Below are 21389 nucleotides of genomic sequence, written 5' to 3'. Positions count from 1 at the left end.
ATATTACTGCTATGGGCATATAGTACCTCCGATAGGTGGTCAATATCAGATTGGTGGGGTCTGACACTCAGCACCCCCGCCGATATGCTGTATGAGGAGACCGAGCAGAGCAGTGCGCACGTGACAAAGACCATTGGCTTCTACCTTACAGTTTTTTTTTTTTTGCCTTCCTCTGGATCAACTTGCAGGATAACAGGCCGAACTGGATGGACAGATGTCTTTTTTCGGCCTTATGTACTATGTTACTATGTTACCATAGACCGCAGCAGCGGACAGGAAGAGAGACGGCACGTGCGGTCTGCTCACACTGTCTCCTCATACAGCATATTGGCGGGGGTGCCAGGTGTCGGACCGCCTGCTAATCCCATAATGATGACCTATTCTGAGGATAGGTCATCAATGGTAAAAGCCCGAACAACCCCTTTAAAGAGGGGAAATCCGTGGTGTTTTTTTTTTTTTTTTTTTACGCAGCGTTTAGATGAGATTTCTTATAATCTCTTCCACTTTGCTGGCACTGTAAACGCAGCGGATTTGCAGCACGAAAAAATCTGCCACGTGTGAACATCCTTCAATATTTAACTGCTTTTCTGTTCGAATACCTTTTTGCTTTACTGTACCTTACTACCGAGATTCGGGTGCTAAAGGTTCGATGTATCCGACAATGGCGGCTGACTGGTCAGTATTGTCACCTTGCAGCGCTGGTGTTGTGGGATCTGACGAGGACAACATCTGTATGGTCTGCACGATAACAGCATGCCGATCGATACTTGTTACCAGCATTTATATGCAGCAATTTATGGAGATAAGCAAGCAATAAAACCTTTGTATGTCACCATACATGTCTCATTTCTCACAGGGCAATTTGCTTCCAACAAACGAGCATTTTTAAAGGGGTTGTGTGACTTCAGCAAATTACATTTATTATGTAGAGAAAGGTAGTACAAAGCATTTCCTAATGTATTGTGGTTATCCATATTGCCTCCTTTGCTAGCTGGATTAATTTTTCCATCACTTTATGCGCTGCTCGTTTCCATGGTTACGACCACCCTGCAATCCAGCAGCAGTGGCCATGCTTGCACACTATAGGAAAAAGCACTAGCCTATGTGCACGCCCGTGGTCCCGGCCACCAGATAGGACGGCACCTTTTCCTATAATGTGCAATCACGGCCACCACCTCTGGATTGCAGGGTGGTCGTAACCATGGAAACGAGCAGTGTATCATGTGATGGAAAAATGAATCTAGCTAGCAAAGGAGGCAATATGGACAATCACAATACATTACTAAGTGCATTGTATTAAACTTCTCTACCTAATAAATGCCATTTACTGAAGTGACACAAGCCATTTAATGCCACATTATCATTTAATCACCCAAGAGTTCTTGAAAAATACTTTATTTACTACCACCCTTAAGGTGTTTCTTCTTTGTTTACTGCGCAGGATCTTTCCTTGTTTTGTCCCTGTTCAGCTGCTGTTAGGACGTGATGCTCCTCACTCCCTGTCACTTGTATTACTGATTAGCGGCATGTCCTCAAACAGTTGCCTTTTGTTCATATATTGGAAAAAAAATGGTACCACTGCAGTATATTGCCGGAGGCTGTCTGCACTAGGATGTCTTTTGACCTTAGAAATTAAAGCCACACATGTGACCTTTTCCCAGGGTAGAGGGGGAGAGTGGGGTCATCACCATTAGCTTTATTGATTTCAGCAGAATTGTCACCAGAGTTATGCAGCAAAACAAGCCTATAATGCAGGGCTGTATATAGGCACTTTCACAATAGCGTTGTTCTTTTCCGGCACTGAGTTCCGTCCTAGCGGCTCTATACCGGAAAAGAACTGATCAGTTTTATCCTAATGCATTCTGAATGGAGAACATTCCGTTCAGGATGTCTTCAGTTCAGTCTTTTTGCCTTTTCAGGACGGAGATAATACCGCAGCATGCTGCGGTTTTATCTCCGTTCAGCATTAATGCCAGATCTGGCCCCGAGTGTTCCGGCATAAAAAAATAAATAAGTGCCAGATCCGTTTTTACAGATGACACCGGAGAGACGGATACAGCATTTCAATGCATTTGTCAGACGGATCAGGATCCTGATCCGTCTGACAAATGCAATCCGTTTGCTTCCGTATTGCCAGATCCGGCGGGCAGTTCCAGCGACAGAACTGCTTGCCGGAATCCTCTGCTGCAGGTGTGAAAGTACCCTAACAGGGGGTTCAGACCTGAGCGTTCTGAAACGAGCGCTCTGTATGCGCGATTGTACGGGCGTTTACAATCGCGCATACAGAGACAGGCGTGCACACATTGTCGCGCGTTCCCGAATATCTATGTGCGGGAACGCGCGACAAACACCCCAAAAAAAGCTCAAGAACTTGTTTGAGCGTTGGGCGTTTTACAGCGCGATCGGACGCGCTGTAAAACGCCCAGGTGAGAACCATTCCCATAGGGAAGCATTGGTTTCTCCGTGTTGAGCGTTTTACAGCGCGTAGGAACGCGCTGTAAAACGCTCAGGTCTGAACCCAGGGTTATGCATATATTAATACTCAGCCTAATGTAAGTGAACTGAGATATAAAAATATTTCGGTCCTTGAAGGGCACATGCACATGATTATTATTGAAAAATATTTCTGCATGGATTTCGTGCAGAAAAACCGCAGCGTAATACATTACCGGCAAAGTGCATGAGATTAGACACAACTCCGGTACACTGCCTCCTACTTCCATGCAGAAATTGACCTGATGTGCCGATTGTGAAATCTGCAGCATGTCAGTTGTTTGTGCCATTTTTGTCACAGATTTCACCCTTTTCAATGGATTGTGAGATCTGCGGCAAAACCGCATCTAATCCGCATCAAAAACCATAAGTAACACATGCTCGAAAGACGGTGCAGATTTTCTGTTCTGAAGTCTTCCCTTGTGTGTAGACACCATCAGTGTCTGATGGGTCCTCCAGAGGAAGAGCTGAACTTTGCAGCTGCTATAGGTAATAGAGGTGGGAAAGCTGGGTGACAATCAACTCAGCCTAAGGGCTCATGCACACGACCGCTGTTTTGCGGTCCGTTTTTAATGGATCCCTTGTTCCGTATCTGAGTTTCTTGTTTTTTACCTGTTTTGTGGCTGCATCTGTTTTATTATGCCACAAAACATATCCATATGGTTTCTGTATGCGATCCTGTTTCCATTTGCGATCTGCAAAAAAACGGAAGTTTATCATTGCTGTAATGTACTGTAATGTACCACTAAAGTTTGTTGCAAAGCTCGGTGTCAACCATCTGTATGAGCCAAAGTGGTGGCCATACTGGTTGTCTATAAGCTTTCCCAAAAACGTGCGTATATAACTGGGAAATGGCTGATGAATTTGTAACGGGAGTTTTTTGTTAGTACAAAAGACTGGCCCACCGAAAAAAGACCAGGCAGTAGTCATTTTGGCTGATTTCTGTCTAAAGTGCGTGATCGTGTAGATCCAGTCTCAGTATTCATGTAAATTATATCATGTACACAGATTCCCCGGGAAAGCAGAGCAGACTTTACTAAGTGTTTTCCAAGACGCTATCTGACAGCTCTCACTAACATTTTTATACATGGCTGCCCTTGATTTATCTGTCTGGCTGTGATCTGTTCTTCATCACAAATGTTATATATCCTCTAGGCTGACTTGTTTCTTTTTGTCTCACTTGGCTTTGTACATCACTTGGCTGCGTACATTTTTATCAGGAAAAAAGCCTGTGTGGTCTTCAAGAACAAGGACAAGGATAGTACTGTTCTATTAAGGGCCAGCTGTTCCGTTCCGCAAAAAAACTGAATGCTCAAGAACGTCATCTGTATTTTTTGCGGATCCGTTTTTTGCAGACAGCAAAATACTGAAAAAGCCTTACGGTTGTGTGCAAGAGGCCTTAGGCCTCTTTCACACGGGCGTGAGTTTTTTTGCCCGCATAAGAGCCGGGTGCGTTGCGGGAAAATGCGGGATTTTTTCTGCGCAAGTGCAAAACATTGTCATGCGTTGCACTCGCGTGAGAAAAATCGCGCATGTTTGGTACCCAAACCCGAACTTCTTCATAGAAGTTCGGGCTTGGGATTGATGTTCTGAAGATTGTATTATTTTCCCTTATAACATGGTTATAAGGGAAAATAATAGCATTCTGAATACAGAATGCATAGTAAACCAGCGCTAGAGGGGTTAAAAAAAAATAAAAAATAATTTAACTCACCTTAGTCCACTTGCTCGCGAAGCCCGGCATCTCCTTGTGTCTCCGCTGCTGATGAACAGGACCTGGGGTGAGCTGCTCCATTAAATACAGGTTAAGGACCTTCGATGACGTCACTCCGGTCATCACATGGTACGTCACATGATCTTTTACCATGGTGAATCACCATGGTAAAAGATCATGTGATGACCGGAGTGACGTCATCGAAGGTCCTTAAGCTCTATTTAATGGAGCAGCTCACCCCAGGTCAGGTCCTGTTCATCAGCAGCGGAGACACAAGGAGATGCCAGCTTCGCGAGCAAGTGGACTAAGGTGAGTTAAATTATTTTTTATTTTTTTTTAACCCCTCTAGCGCTGGTTTACTATGCATTCTGTATTCAGAATGCTATTATTTTCCCTTATAACCATGTTATAAGGGAAAATAATAATGATCGGGTCTCCATCCCGATCGTCTCCTAGCAACCATGCGTGCAAATCGCACGGCATCCGTACTTGCTTGCGGATGCCATCCGATTTTCACACACCCCATTCACTTCTATGGGGCCTGCGTTACGTCAAAATCGGAAAATATAGAGCATGCTGCGATTTCAACTGAACGCACAAGTGATGCGTTAAAAACATCGCTCATGTGCACAGCCCCATAGAAATGAATGGGTCAGGATTTAGTGCGGGTGCCATACGTTCGCCGCACGGATCGCACCCGCACGGAAAACTCGCCCGTGTGAAAGGGGCCTTAGGAAAATGGATTCAGATAAAAGAGAAAGAAAGAAGGCAAATAGTTGCTAGATGCATGTATTGTTCTAGCGTTTTCTGGTTGGACTTCCTGTATGTAAAGGTGCATTTAGGCTCCATTCACACGTCCGTATAATAGGTCCGCATCCATTCCGCAAATTGCGGAACGGGTGCGGACCCATTCATTCTCTATAGGGACGGAATGGATGTGGAGAGCACACTACGCATTACTGGAGCGCGCCCCCAATCTTCCGGTCCGCGCCTCCGGAAATAAATTGTCCTTCGCAATTGCGGACAAGAATAGGTAGTTCTTTGGGGGTGCCGGCCGGGTGTATTGTGGATCTGCAATGCCCTACGGACGTCTGAATGGACCCTTAGACCGGTTGAGGAGCAGCCGATTGTTGGGAAGGAAGCGTTCCTTCTCAGAAACCGTCTGCTCATTCAGTGGGAGTGAAGAGCTGCTTTTACATGCAGGGATCTCCTCCACAGTATGAGGATGACTATTGCGATTGCTCGTCCTCATACAGCAGCATTGTTTCTGGGCAGCAGGTCGCTGTTTAGACCGCACGATCGGCTGCCCTGAAACGATAATTTACTTTAAACGATCATTTTACCCGATGAACGAGCGTTTTTAACTTGTTCATCGGGGGATCGGCTGCACCTTTAGAAGGGCAGATTGTCGGGAACAAGCATTTGCAGGAACATTTGTTTCCATCATTCGCAGATTTAGGCCTTATGCACATGGCCGTTGTTTGAGTCCGTATCCGAGCCGCCGTTTTGGCGGCTCGGATGCGGACCCATTCATTTTTTTATTTATATATTTTTTTTTATTTTTTATTTTTTATAGACAAGTGCCTATTAAGAAGGTGTAGCCGACAGTCTTATACAGGTCAATAGGCCTAGGCGGCCAACAGCGGAGACCCCAGTCACTCATAACCAGTCTACCCACTAGCAGAAGCGTGCAGCCAGTGCCACTAACAGCTCAGCACCCACACCAGGACTGTGTGAAAGTCACAGGGTTCGGCAGCCATAGTGAACGGTCGCCAAACACGGGAAAAGCTTTCACCATATTCTCTACCTGCAGTATCAATGACCGGGCCACGTCCAGGACCACAATCACTTTCGATGCAGGACCGGACCCATTCATTTCAATGGGGCCGCGAAAGATGCGGACAGCACTCCGTGTCCTGTCCGCATCCGTTGCTCCGTTCCGTGGCCCTGCAAAAAAAAATAGAACATGTCCTATTCTTGTCTGTTTTGAGGACAAGAATAGGCATGTCTACAATGGGCCGCCCGTTCCGTTCCACAAATTGCGGAAGGCAGACAGGCGGCTTCCATTTCTTGTGGTCCGCAAAAAACAGCATGGTCGTGTGCATGAGGCCTAAGGGTCCATTCACACGTCTGAAAAATGGGTCCGCATCCATTCCGCAATTTTGCGGAACGGGTGCAGACCCATTCATTTTCAATGGGGCCGGAATGTGCTATCTGCATTTGCGGATCCGTACTTCCGCATCTGTGCTTCCGTTTCTGCAAAAAAATAGAACATGTCCTATTCTTGTCCGCAATTGCGGACAAGATTAGGCATTTTATATTATAGTGCCGGCGATGTGCGGTCCGCAAATTCCGGAATGCACATTGTCAGTGTCCGTGTTTTGCAGATCCGCAAAACACTTACGGACGTGTGAATGGCCCCCGGTAAATATGTACTGTATCTGTTTTGATCTTGGATTAACCTAGTTCTTCTGCAGATTAGTAACTTTTGTGGTAGCAGGGGGTAATGGACCAATAATCCACACTCGGAGCAATAAATCAGGGCACACAACAGTAATAACCTACTTGTTGACAGTTTCAAGGGAGGGCAAAAATGCCCCCTTGATTATTTTATGTGAATTATAACTAATATATACAGTACAGACCAAAAGTTTGGACACACCTACTCATTCAAAGAGTTTTCTTTATTTTCATGACTATGAAAATTGTAGATTCACACTGAAGGCATCAAAACTATGAATTAACACATGTGGAATCATATACATAACAAAAAAGTGTGAAACAACTGAAAATATGTAATATTCTAGGTTCTTCAAAGTAGCCACCTTTTGCTTTGATTACTGCTTTGCACACTCTTGGCATTCTCTTGATGAGCTTCAAGAGGTAGTCACCTGAAATGGTTTTCACTTCACAGTTGTGCCCTGTCAGGTTTAATAGGTGGGATTTCTTGCCTTATAAATGGGGTTGGGACCACCAGTTGCGTTGTAGAGAAGTCAGGTGGATACACGGCTGATAGTCCTACTGAATAGACTGTTAGAATTTGTATTATGGCAAGAAAAAAGCAGCTAAGTAAAGAAAAACGAGTGGCCATCATTACTTTAAGAAATAAAGGTCAGTCAGTCCGAAAAATTGGGAAAACTTTGAAAGTGTCCCCAAGTGCACTCACAAAAACCATCAAGCGCTACAAAGAAACTGGCTCACATGTGGACTGCCCCAGGAAAGGAAGACCAAGAGTCACCTCTGCTGCGGAGGATAAGTTCATCCGAGTCACCAGCCTCAGAAATCGCAGGTTAACAGCAGCTCAGTTTAGAGACCAGGTCAATGCCACACAGAGTTCTAGCAGCAGACACATCTCTAGAACAACTGTTAAGAGGAGACTGAATCAGGCCTTCATTGTAGAATATCTGCTAGGGTGGGCCATTTATATGGATACACCTTAATAAAATGGGAATGGTTGGTGATATTAACTTCCTGTTTGTGGCAAATTAGTATATGTGAGGGGGGAAACTTTTCAAGATGGCTGGTGACCATGGCGGCCATTTTGAAGTTGGCCATTTTGAATGCAACTTTTGTTTTTTCAATAGGAAGAGGGTCATGTGACACATCAAACTTATTGGGAATTTCACAAGAAAAACAATGGTTTTAACGTAACTTTTATTCTTTCATGAGTTATTTAAAAGTTTCTGACCACTTATAAAATGTGTTCAATGTGCTGCCCATTGTGTTGGATTGTCAATGTAACCCTCTTCTCCCACTCGTCACACACTGATAGCAACACCGCAGGAGAAATGCTAGCACAGGCTTCCAGTATCCGTAGTTTCAGGTGCTGCACATCTCGTATCTGAAGGCAATTGTCTATGCTGTGAAGATACGAGATGTGCAGCACCTGAAACTACGGATACTGGAAGCCTGTGCTAGAGTGGGAGAAGAGGGTTGCATTGACAATCCAACACAATGGGCAGCACATTGAACACATTTTATAAGTGGTCAGAAACTTGTAAATAACTCATGAACTAATAAAGTTACGTTAAAACCAAGCACACCATTGTTTTTCTTGTGGAATTCCCAATAAGTTTGATATGTCACATGACCCTCTTCCTATTGAAAAAAAACAAAAGTTGGATTCAAAATGGCCGTCTTCAAAAGTTTCCCCCCTCACATATACTAATGTGCCACAAGCAGGAAGTTAATATCACCAACCATTCCCATTTTATTAAGGTGTATTCATATAAATGGCCCACCCTGTGTATATATATACACTCACCTAAAGAATTATTAGGAACACCATACTAATACGGTGTTGGACCCCATTTTGCCTTCAGAACTGCTCAGGTAGCCCGTGGCATTTAAACGATGGCCAATTGGCACTAAGGGGCCTAAAGTGTGCCCAGAAAACATCCCCCACACCATTACACCACCACCACCAGCCTGCACAGTGGTAACAAGGCATGATGGATACATGTTCTCATTCTGTTTACGCCAAATTCGGACTCTACCATCAACAGAAATCGAGACTCATCAGACCAGGCAACATTTTTCCAGTCTTCAACAGTCCAATTTTGGTGAGCTTGTGCAAATTGTAGCCTCTTTTTCCTATTTGTAGTGGAGATGAGTGGTACCCCGTGGGGTCTTCTGCTGTTGTAGCCCATCCGCCTAAAGGTTGTGTGTGTTGTGGCTTCACAAATGCTTTGCTGCATACCTTGGTTGTAACGAGTGGTTATTTCAGTCAACGTTGCTCTTCTATCAGCTTGAATCAGTCGGCCCATTCTCCTCTGACCTCTAGCATCAACGAGGCATTTTCGCCCACAGGACTGCCGCATACTGGATGTTTTTCTCTTTTCACACCATTCTTTGTAAACCCTAGAAATTGTTGTGCGTGAAAATCCCAGTAACTGAGCAGATTGTGAAATACTCAGACCGGCCCGTCTGGCACCAACAACCATGCCACGCTTAAAATTGCTTAAATCGCCTTTCTTTCCCATTCTGACATTCAGTTTGGAGTTCAGGAGATTGTCTTGACCAGGACCACAACCCTACATGCATTGAAGCAACTGCCATGTGATTGGTTGACTAGATAATCACATTAATGAGAAATAGAACAGGTGTTCCTAATAATTATTTAGGGGAGTGTATGTATGTATATATGTGTATTAGGGCTGCACGATATGGGAATTTTGTGCGATTGCGATTAGGGCCCTAAAAATTGCGATAACGATATGCGATGCGATATTTTAAAGGAATTGTGCTAGAGGTCTATTTGCTTGGATTTTCCCATATGAGCCGCTGACGCGGCTGGGTATGACATAGTTATGGGGGATCTGTGGATGACGCTGTGTTGTGGGGGATCTGTGGAGGGTGCTGTTATATGGGGGATCTGTGGAGGACGCTGTGTTGTGGGGGATCTGTGGAGGGTGCTGTGTTGTGGGGGATCTGTGGAAGACGCTGTTTATATGGGGGATCTGTGGAGGACGCTGTGTTGTGGGGGATCTGTGGAAGACGCTGTTTATATGGGGATCTGTGGAGGACGCTGTGTTGTGGGGGATCTGTGGAGGACGCTGTTATATGGGGGATCAGTGGAGGACGCTGTTATATGGGGGATCAGTGGAGGACGCTGTTATATGGGGGATCAGTGGAGGACGCTGTTATATGGGGGATCAGTGGAGGACGCTGTTATATGGGGGATCAGTGGAGGACGCTGTTATATGGGGGATCAGTGGAGGACGCTGTTATATGGGGGATCAGTGGAGGACGCTGTTATATGGGGGATCAGTGGAGGACGCTGTTATATGGGGGATCAGTGGAGGACGCTGTTATATGGGGGATCAGTGGAGGACGCTGTTATATGGGGGATCAGTGGAGGACGCTGTTATATGGGGGATCAGTGGAGGACGCTGTTATATGGGGGATCAGTGGAGGACGCTGTTATATGGGGGATCAGTGGAGGACGCTGTTATATGGGGGATCAGTGGAGGACGCTGTTATATGGGGGATCAGTGGAGGACGCTGTTATATGGGGGATCAGTGGAGGACGCTGTTATATGGGGGATCAGTGGAGGACGCTGTTATATGGGGGATCAGTGGAGGACGCTGTTATATGGGGGATCAGTGGAGGACGCTGTTATATGGGGGATCAGTGGAGGACGCTGTTATATGGGGGATCAGTGGAGGACGCTGTTATATGGGGGATCAGTGGAGGACGCTGTTATATGGGGATCAGTGGAGGACGCTGTTATATGGGGGATCAGTGGAGGACGCTGTTATATGGGGGATCAGTGGAGGACGCTGTTATATGGGGGATCAGTGGAGGACGCTGTTATATGGGGGATCTGTGGAGGGCGCTCTTATGGGGGATCTGTGGAGGGCTCCGTTATGGGGGACCTGTGGAGGGCTCCGTTATGGGGGACCTGTGGAGGGCGCTGTTATGGGGGACCTGTGGAGGGCGCTGTTATGGGGGACCTGTGGAGGGCGCTGTTATGGGGGACCTGTGGAGGGCGCTGTTATGGGGGACCTGTGGAGGACACTTATGGGGGACCTGTGGAGGACACTTATGGGGGACCTGTGGAGGACACTTATGGGGGACCTGTGGAGGACACTTATGGGGGACCTGTGGAGGACACTTATGGGGGACCTGTGGAGGACACTTATGGGGGACCTGTGGAGGACACTTATGGGGGACCTGTGGAGGACACTTATGGGGGACCTGTGGAGGACACTTATGGGGGACCTGTGGAGGACACTTATGGGGGACCTGTGGAGGACACTTATGGGGGACCTGTGGAGGACACTTATGGGGGACCTGTGGAGGACACTTATGGGGGACCTGTGGAGGACACTTATGGGGGACCTGTGGAGGACACTTATGGGGGACCTGTGGAGGACACTTATGGGGGACCTGTGGAGGACACTTATGGGGGACCTGTGGAGGACACTTATGGGGGACCTGTGGAGGACACTTATGGGGGACCTGTGGAGGACACTTATGGGGGACCTGTGGAGGACACCTATGGGGGACCTGTGGATGGCACTGTTATAGGGGATGTGTGGAGGACACATAGGGCCATGAGGGGGGCCAGCTTAAGACATATAGCATCTTATGCTGGTCCCCCTCATGTGTCCTAAACTGGGCACATAGCGAAACACTCTCTTTCCTAACAGGTCCGGCCTCTGTACTCACTATGAATGCAATGCACTGCAGTGAGCGGCAGCGAGGTGGCCGGCCGGCGCGTGACTGACGTCACTTAGCAACGCTCCTGCTTCCTGAAGTGGGAGGAGCGTTACTAAGTGACGTCAGTCACGCGCCGGCGGGCCACCTCGCTTCCGCTTGCTGCAGAGCATTGCATTCAGAGTGAGTACAGAGGCCGGACCTGTTAGGGGAGAGATTGTTTCACCCCCACACACACTAGTAAAACACTTTACACGAGCTGGCCGGCCGGCGCCTGACGTCACTTAGTAACGCTCCTGCTTCCTGAAGTGGGAGGAGCGTTACTAAGTGACGTCAGTCACGCGCCGGCCGCCACCTCGCTGCCGCTCGCTGCAGAGCATTGCATTCAGAGTGAGTACAGAGGTCGGACCTGTTAGGAGAGATTGTTTCACCCACACACACTAGTAAAACACTTTACACGCAAAAGGCAGTTATGTGCCCAGGGCCCCTTAAATAATCGCGGCATTTTCCGGTCGGCCAAATCGCCATATCGCATTTGCCGATTATCGCGATTCGATTACTTTTTCGATTTATCGTGCAGCCCTAATGTGTATATATATATATATATATATATATATATATTATTATATTTATAGATTTTTTATTTTTTTTTGCTTATAGTATAACCAGTCCAAAGACACCTCACCCCATATATCTATAAAATGAGCTGTTATTATCCTTTAGACCTAGTACGAATCAAAACCAGGTGTGGCTCAAAAACACAGGTACAGATCCTTCCATTATCCCTTATGTCTGTGTAGCTCCACTCCCGGTTTTGGCTCCCAATCACCGATGGAAATCACTTACCCAAGGACAGAACTGTGAACTAGGCCTTAGGTTGCAAAGTGGTTGTTCTGTATTCATGGTAACGGGATCCCTTTAACAGCTGTACTGCATTATTTGGAGCTTTACATTAATGCAGAACAGTTTTTGAGAGTTTGCATTGAAGTTTCCTGTACATTTCAATAGAAATACTTCAGACCACTTGGCATTCTAGCTTAATCTGCCCCCTGGTCTCTTACTTCAGTGCAGGAACCATGTTGAGATGTTGTGGATTCTGTTATTCTGTAAACTCTGCCATGCAGTTTCCCTGTATAGGGATTAATAACGTTATATCTTATCTTTAAGGACTCATTCAGAAGGCCGTATGTTTTTTGCTGTCTGCAAAAATGCAGATCCGTCATTTTGCGGACAGTTCAGCATGTCCGCAAAAAAAGGATTGCATTCCGCATTTTTGCAGACACATAGACTTCAATGGGGCCACATCCTGATTTTCACTGACAAGTCTAGGACATATTTTATTTGTTTTGCGGAGCCGTGGAACGGAAAAAGAGGCGGACAGCACAATCTCTTGGGGCTCCGTGAAGTGAATGGGTCCGCATCTAATCCGCAAAATTGAGGATCCGATGTGGAAAGCAATATACGGCCGTCTGAATGAGCCCTTAAGGAAAGCTGATAGGGAGATGCCCTATGGCTCTTATTTCCTTTCTCTGCTTATTTTAAATCCATGTTTTCTCTGAAATGCTGTGTGTTTTTAGAGTAAAATATACGGTCTGTATTTCATGCTGCTGCATGGTTCGTGCGGCATGAAGGTTACAACAGGTTCCCTTTAAGAACTGGGATGCCTTCACAGAATAATGACTTGATGACACTGTACATTGCTTTTTTTAGAGGTCCTATTAATTACAGCTTTGTAACATGAAGCCATCCACACCCCACTTACTGTAGGCTGTATTTACATGGGCAAATGTGTTGTTACTGAGCTCTTACAAGTCACACGCCTTAATTTACACATCATAAGCCGCATGGCACGGTTCACTTTGTGTTACTGTCATTGCTTTAACATACATTTACATGCAGTCAGGAATTCAATTAGAGAACGTGTTCAATTGTAAGAAACGTGAGCCCTTTGCACCTTACCTGGACCTCAGCACGGATTACTAATTGTACTAGTACTAATTGTTATCCAGGTCACAATTCTAGACAAATACAATAACTATACTGCTAATGCACAAAAACTCAGCCAGTCTGATTCAGCATCCACAGTGCAGGGAGAAAAAAAGTCAAGTGATGGGGGATGCTACACGACAATGACCCACATCATGCAAGTAAATCGACAAAAAAACGGATGAAAAGTTGGATTTGTGTGTGAAATAGCCAAGGAGGAGTCCTGACCTTAACCCTATGGAGATGCTGTGGCATGATCTGAAGAATGCTGTTCATGCAAGGCATTACAAAACTAGTGAGGAACCGAAACAATTGTAGGGAGGAATGGTCCAAAATGTCACCTCTGCACTGTGGAAATCTTATTTTACAACTGCAGGAAATGTTTGGTTGAAGTGGTTGCAGTTGAAGGGGATATATGAAATTAGCGGTTCGCTTACTTTCTCCTCCCTGCACTGTAGATGATTACTCTGTGTACTTGATAGGACATGAACGGTATAACAGTGTTTTGTCTAATTATGTTGTGTTTGTCTATATTTGTGACCTAAATAGCAACCAGACCACATTTTATTAGTAATCAATGCGGAAATCCAGGTAATTCCAAGGGGTTCACTTACTTTTTCTTGCAACTGTATTTCTAAATAGTAAAATGTCTTAAAGAGGCTGTCCAGCTCTTTGGACCTTTTTAACTTTTGCTAGAAGCCTGTTGTACCTGTTGAAAAAGTGGTTGCCCTGTCCCTGGCTCCTTTGACTGGTCTTTCCAGACAGATGAGCTCACATGCACTTGTGCAGCGATTGACTAGCCTTAGCAGTTTTGTATCCTGAAGTGGTAAGTTGACTGTGCCACTTTGGGACATGTCACTGCAGAGGCTAGTCATAAGTTGCAATGGTGCACTTGACCCTGTCTGTCCAGAGGTGTATAGGATGAGAACTGGAACAGAGTGGTGGGGAGCAGGTGAGTATATTTTAAGTTACAACAGGCTGCTAGTGAAAGTAGCTGAAGGTCAAATGGGTTGTCCAAGTTATTTTTATTGATGGCACCCCCTCCAATCAGCTGGTTAAAGAGAAGGCGCGCGCTGTGCCAGCGCAGCCTTTTCTCCACTGTTTATCTGCTCGTGAACAGCAGTGGTGAGCAGGTGTAATTACAAGAAGCCATCCCATTTACTTCTATGGGATGGCTCTGTAGTATACACTTCAATAGGAATGAGCCATCCCATAGAAGTGAATGGGATGGCTTTTTGTGATTACACCTGCTTACCGCTGATGTTGCGACGGCGAGCAGGTAAACAGTGAAGAGAAGGCTGCGCTGGCACGGTGCGCGCCTTCTCTTCAACTAGCTGATTAGCAGGTGTTCAGGGTGTCGGACCGCCAGCAATTTTATATTAATGACCTATCCTGAGGATAGGTCATCAATAAAAATAACTAAGACAGCCCCTTTAATACAAGGCACTTACTAATGTATTGTGATTGTCCATATTGTCTCCTTTCCTGGCTTGATTCATTTTTCCATCGCTATATACACTGCTCATTTCCAGGGCTTGGAGCCGAAACGCGTGGACTTTTTGCTGTTTTGGATTTCATATTATTTCAGAGTACTGGCTTTGTATGCGTGTTTCTGAATTTGTTACAAAACTAAGAAATAAAATAAGTTAAGGAAAGCAGATTATGTTTAAACTGTTTTTATTTAATGCTCATGCATGCAACATGTGTACATAGCATTTGTTCATACATGTGAATTGTATATATAACAATAAAATAAGTATTCATTAACGATACAGCCATATTCAATAAATTCCGTGTAGCGCGGAGTATATCCCCGATTTCTGTCTTCATAAGGCAGTGACTGTGTCATAGATGAACATGAACTTATAAGTTGTCAAGATAAGGCTACATTCACACGTCAGTATTTTTCTATAATCCGAATTTCGGTCCGTTTTTTGCGGATCCGTTGTTCCTGAAAATGTTTCCGTATGTCATCCGTTTTTTGCGGATCCGCAAAAAACGGAAACATGTATACATTTCAATAATCAAATAAAGTTGTTTGGATTTCTTTGAAAAAAATAAAAATAAATATTTGCTATGTGTTTCCAGGAACGGATTCCGCAAAAAACGGAAGACATACGGAATGACATCCGAATGTCTTCCGTTTTTTGCGGAACCATTGACTTTGCATTGTACCATGATCCGATTTTTCAGGAACATAATAGGACATGTTTTATATTTAAACGGACATGCGGAACGGAACAACGGAAACGGACAGCACACATTGTGCTGTCCGATTTTTTCCAGGACCCATTGAAAATGAATGGGTCCTGATCTGGTCCTGATCTGTTCCGCAAAAAACGGACCAGATCAGGAAAGAAAAAACGGACGTGTGAATGGACCCTAAAGGTGAGTATATAAGCAGTTGAGGAGAAGAGAAAGGAGAGAATGAAGGGGAGATAGAGCTAGCAATAAAGGAAAAAAGGGTAAGGAAAGGGGAATGGGCAAGAGGGGAGGGAGAGAAGGACAAGGGGGGTGAATGTCAGTGAGATCAACCCTTCAAGCTGCGAGTACAGATAAGAGATCTGGGGATTCTTGAAAGTCAATCCATTGTGACCATACCTTGTGATATTTGATCGATTGGTTAGAAACCTCTGCTGAGATCTCCTCCATTCTAGTGAAAGGAAAGCAGATTAGAACAAAGCATTTTTATTATACAGTTAGTAAAAAAAAAAAAAAAAAAAGTGAGTTTATTAGCAAGTTCTCTTGACAAGTTACAAAATGTGGGTGCTATTTACAGGCAGAGTTTCCCCGGCCAGTGTCCAGGTAGCAGAAATTTTCATTGGATTCCATGTGCTAGCAGTTAGACGATAGTGTTGCACTTCTTTGCTGATTAAGTGAATTGTTTCCTTGACCCTCGAAGGCGCTTTACAGTAAATGAAGAGGTGCACAGATAAGGGGGTTGTATATCCATTAGATATGACACATGATACCCAACAGTGCTCTGAAGAACTAGCCCTTTAAACGGCTGGGCAGGTACATAATGCAGACTGCTGTTTCTTACACAAATGACTATTATTTCTGCCTTATGACTACGCACAAAATGTCACTAGGAGGACCTATTTTCATTCTCCTCACATCTGTCACCTACTCATTGTGGTTGCCATGAGAAATTGCCTGGATTCAGTGATGGCTCTTTCTGTGCCTATAACTGTCAGTATGGCACAGTTTGCTTAATGTTAACGAACATGAAAGTGGTTTATTATTATACTCGGCTTCTACATTTTAGTTGTTTTTCTGAGATTTACTGTTACGTTAACATTGTATAAAGCTATTGTAATGGACTGTTTCATACCATACTTCACTTTTCATTTACCTTGAAAGTGAAAAGATGTCTCTTAATGCCTTACTGCTGTATTTGGTCTGCTATTCTCAACATAAACATGTATATTTTTCATTATTTGAGTTAGTTGGCTTGACTCATTTTGTTTCCTTTGTTTTTCTTACTATTTAACATGTACATGCTGTACATCATCTTCCACCAGTTTGGGGCCAGACTTTGTTGGAAAGCAGCACCAAGAGCTGTGTCTGCTCAAAGACACTTAGTGTTGGAATGAGCAGAGCAGTTAATAAATCCCAACAGGGAAAAAGTTGGATTGCTTTGCTGATCCCCCACATCAAGCTTCTTTACAAGTGATGCGTGTGTGGGGATTTGTAAAATAATATTCTTACTTTGCCAAGTTTATAAGGACATTCCCTATCTTTTATATACTGTCTCATAATAGTTTGATGGGATCAGATTTCCTTACTAAAAAGTCCCAATAAACAAATCTTTGAAGACTAGAATAGACTTCCTTTAGGAAGGGTAGTCATCCCACCTTTATAATAAACTGAGAGAACTGTATACGAGATGCTAAAAATAAGCTTCGACACCATTCGTCCTATCTTATGCAAATAATAAATCACTTTATCAACTTCTTAACAGCTCGAAAGACTTATCAATGAGAAGTCATCGTATCTTCCCAGTTGCCACGGAGAGTAGACATCCGTAATTTCCTTCTATGTTCAATGAAAAGGGGAGATAACCGTTTAGTATTTAGTAGATGAGTATAGAATCATGAAATAATTCTCTTTAGGGCCCTGGGACTTGCAGAGTACTGTTAGATTTGAGCTAGAATTAGTGGTCTATTCATGTAGGAAGGTTTTTGTAAAAAAGAAATACAGAACAGAACACATGCTAGGGTGTTGGTGAAGCAGTCTTCTTTATAGCCCAAATCTATCCCGAATTGGGTATCATGCAGTATGGCCAAATACAGGAAAGATGATTTTTCTATTCCCCCACAACAGCACCACAGAGAGAGGATCCGCCCCCAGGGACAGGTTTCCTGTGGTTTCCTGTCCCCGGAGCGGGAGACCTGCAGTTTCTTTCAGGTTCTACCCATAGCTTGGAAGTCCCAGAGATGCTCTGGAGGGCTATGCGGTGCATACCTGCTCGGGTCTATTGCCCATATTTTGGGCTAGGCAGGACCCTAGGAGCCGGTGGTGGTCCAGGCTGCCTCCTGGCTCTTGCGGCAGGTGAGTGTGCGCTCCTCAATGGGAGTGAGGCCACACGGGAGCAGTATGGAAGAAAACTGCCTTATGTGAGGTGCTGTATTCTGCCGCATGCGGCTGGGATTCAGCAGCAGTTGGATTGTCCGAGCACCTGAGATTTACCTTGCATGTGGTCCATAGGAGAAAAAGGCGCGAGAGGTGGACGCCGCTTCCGGTCATGTGACCAGATTTGCATTCCACACGCTGGGGGAAGGAGCAGATAAAAGTAAGTGAAAAGCCAGGAAATGCCGGCATGGTTGCTGCAAATTGTTTTCCATCATCTGGATAGTGCCCTCCTCTTTTTTCTTGTATGCATATAGATTTCATATATATTATATATGGTAAACTCTTGATCTCCGCTGTAATCCTCTAGGTGAGGAGTTTGGGGCTACACTTTGGTCACTGCCCAAGATTGTGCAGCATTCCCTGTCAGGGTCAGTTTCTGTTTGGTCCAGAACTAGATTACCTCTTAGAGAAGGCGGCAGATAAGAAAGAGATTTCCAGGGTTTTCCCCTGGTGCTACCTCGACTCAATTTTCTAGATACAGACGGCCCTTTTGTTCATCAGTTAGATTTCAGAATAGGGGGCAAATTAACGATAAAAGCCAGATCCCTAGATCAAGAGGGTATATACATTCCCCATAGCTCTCTGTGATTTTTTATTGTGTAAAAAAAAAAAAGATTCTATCTATATATATATATATATATATATGTGTAAATGAGGCTACTAACGTTTCCGGAGCCCACCCACGCCCACTGTGAAGGAGCCCAGCACCGCCCCGCATACTCCGAATCTGCTCCTTGCTTCCCGATGTCACAAAGCTAGAGCGCTGTAATCTCGCAGTGTCGGCATAGTGTTCCTTTCCTGTAATGGCATCTGCCTCGGAGCGAACTGCGCATGCTCTAGCTCGCGCATCGCGAGATTACGGCACTATAGCTTTGTGATGTCTGGGAGCAAGGAGGAGATTCAGCGGATGCGGGGCGATGCTGGGCTCCTTCACAGTGGGCGTGGCTGGACTCATCTCTGAAGCATGGAGGAGACAGGACTCGTCTAAGGTTAATTTACATATCTATAAAATCGTTTTTTGGACACAATAAAGGCACAGAGAGCTATGGGGACTGGATATTGCTGATGTGCTAACAGCGATCTAGCAGCCCATGCCCTCAGCTCTATACCCAAAATCCAGGTTCCCTTAAAAGTTAGAATTTTGTGCAAATCCTCCCCAAAGGTTTGTAGTCACAAAAACTGTTTAGTTATGGAGACAGAAGTAATGAAGCTGTTAGAGAAGCGGGTGTTAATACCAGTCCCGGTGGCGGAACAAGAAAAGGGGTTCTACTCTCTGCTTTTTCTAGTTAAGAAACCAGACAACTCCTTTTGTACAATTTTATAAATCTGAAACATCTAAACAAATACCTTCTCTTGAGGAAATTCAAGATGGATACAGTAAAATCAGCAGTTCATCTTCTGTATCACAAATGTTTTATGGCGGTCCTGGATTCAAAGGACACATATTATCACATCTCTATTCATCCTTGGTACCAACAATTCCTCAGTGGCAGTGACTGTAGAAGGAAGTATTCGTCACTTCCAATTTCAGGCTCTTCTGTTAGGCCTCTCTATGGCCCCCCGAATATTTACAAAAGTGGTGGCAGAAGTAGCATCGTTTATAAGAAAGGAGAACCTCATATTCCTGCCCTATCTGGACGATTTTCTAATCATAGCAGACTCACGGCAGGATTGTGTGATGGCAGTTCAGGAGGTGAGTTAGATTTAGGATGGATTATCAATCTTGAGGAGTCCAAAATGGGGCCAGAGACTTGTCAAGTGTTTCTAGGGCTTCTGCTGGATTCGATAGTGCAAAGAATCTTTCTGACCGAGGAGAAGATTTTACAAGTCCATATAAAGCTGCAAATGTTACAGACTGCCCAGGATTTGACAGTCAGAAAAGCTTTGTCTGTCCTGGGGTCACTAACCTCCTGTATTCCGGCAGTGGAATGGGCTCAATTTCATATTTGACAGCTACAGAAAGAAATACTTCTATCTTGGAGGAAAGCTGGAGTCAAATATGCTTATCTCCAAGAAAACTTTAAAAGATCTATCCTGGTAGGAAGACAGCACAAACCTGAGTCAGGGGATTCCTTGGGGTTACCCCGATCCAGTAGTGATAACAACAGATGCCAGCCCATGGGGATGGGATGCAAATTTTTTAGACTAGATGATTCAGGGTCAGTGGTCTCCATTGCAGAAGGCGTTCTCCTCAAACAGGAAAGAGCTGCTAGCCATAAGACTGGCCTTGGAGACACCATTACCCTTTATTTAGCTAAAACATGTCAGAATAATGTCGGACAATCGGTCTGCAGTAACTTACATAAACCATATGGGGGGGGGGGGGGACAAGATCGGTTTCCTTCATGAGGGAGGCAGATCGGTTATTCTATTTTATGGAGGGAAAGGTGAGTCATCTGTCTGCTCTCCACATAAGGGGCCAGGAGAACTTCCAGGCAGATTTGCTGAGCCAGCATCGGCTAAGACAGGGAGAATGGTCCCTGAACCCTTCTGTATTCTCAAAGATAGAGTGGATCCCCCAGAGAGAGACTATTGATCTTTTTGCCACCAGACAGAACAGAAAGGTAGAGAGATTTTATTCTCTCAACCCAAGAGAATTCCCAGATGGGGTGGATGCCTTTCTTCAGAAATGGAACTTCCCATTAGGCTATGCCTTTCCCCTGTTCCAGCTCATTCCTCTAGTCCTCAAAAAGATCAGGGACGAGGGTGCAAGAAAAGTTCTGATAGCTCCCTTCTGGCCAAAGAGAGCATGGTTTTCTCTCATTAGGTTATCAGTCTCAGATCCATGAATCCTTCCAGAGATCCTGGACCTTCTGCTGCAAGGACCGGTATGTCATCCAAACGTCAGGGGTCTGCACCTTTTGGCCTGGAATTTTAGCTGCCACTACTAATTTAGAGAAGGTTTTTCCGAAGCTTTGGTGTCTACATTGCTGAGAAGCAGAAAAGCTGTAAAAAATTTCTATCTATACGACAGTTTGGAAGAAGTTCCTAGACTTTACAGGGATTGGGGCAGACTTTTTACCCTGTGATATTTCAGTCTGACAGATTCTGGAGTTTCTCCAGAAGGGATTGTCTATAGGATTAGTTAAAAGCACCCTTAAAGTACAGGTCTCTACCCTGGTGGAAAATGTTTGCTTATTGACCCTTGGGTAATGAAATTCTTCAGGGCGGTAGACAGAATTGTCCCAATGAAGGTACCCAAGTTTCCACCCTGGGACCTAAACCTAGTGCTAAATGCCTTAACTAGGGAGCCCTTTGAGCCTTTATTATCCTGTTATGACATTCAAACTTGTCCTGTTGGTAGCACTAACTTCGGCAAGGAGGGTTAGTGAAATTCGGACCATCTCTATTAATCCTCCCTTTATGTCCATTTTTGATGATAGGGTTGTTCTTAAACCA

General features: G+C 44.8%; 1 protein-coding gene and 1 non-coding gene across 4 annotated transcripts in view; one reads left to right on the top strand and one right to left on the bottom strand.

Moving 5' to 3' along the window:
* The window catches only part of GAS6 (growth arrest specific 6), an 85094-nt gene that overhangs the window by 2138 nt on the left and 61567 nt on the right, over positions 1 to 21389 (top strand). The gene's annotated exons all lie outside the window — the stretch shown is intronic.
* LOC122933515 lies at positions 5938 to 6069 on the bottom strand. Its single transcript, XR_006388468.1, has one exon. It is a non-coding gene; the product is annotated as a small nucleolar RNA SNORA71 (small nucleolar RNA).

The sequence above is a fragment of the Bufo gargarizans genome, chromosome 3 (assembly GCF_014858855.1).
Source record: "Bufo gargarizans isolate SCDJY-AF-19 chromosome 3, ASM1485885v1, whole genome shotgun sequence".
NCBI lineage: Eukaryota > Metazoa > Chordata > Amphibia > Anura > Bufonidae > Bufo > Bufo gargarizans.
Note: the sequence above shows the minus strand (reverse complement) of the source record. Positions and strands in the feature narration are given on the sequence as shown.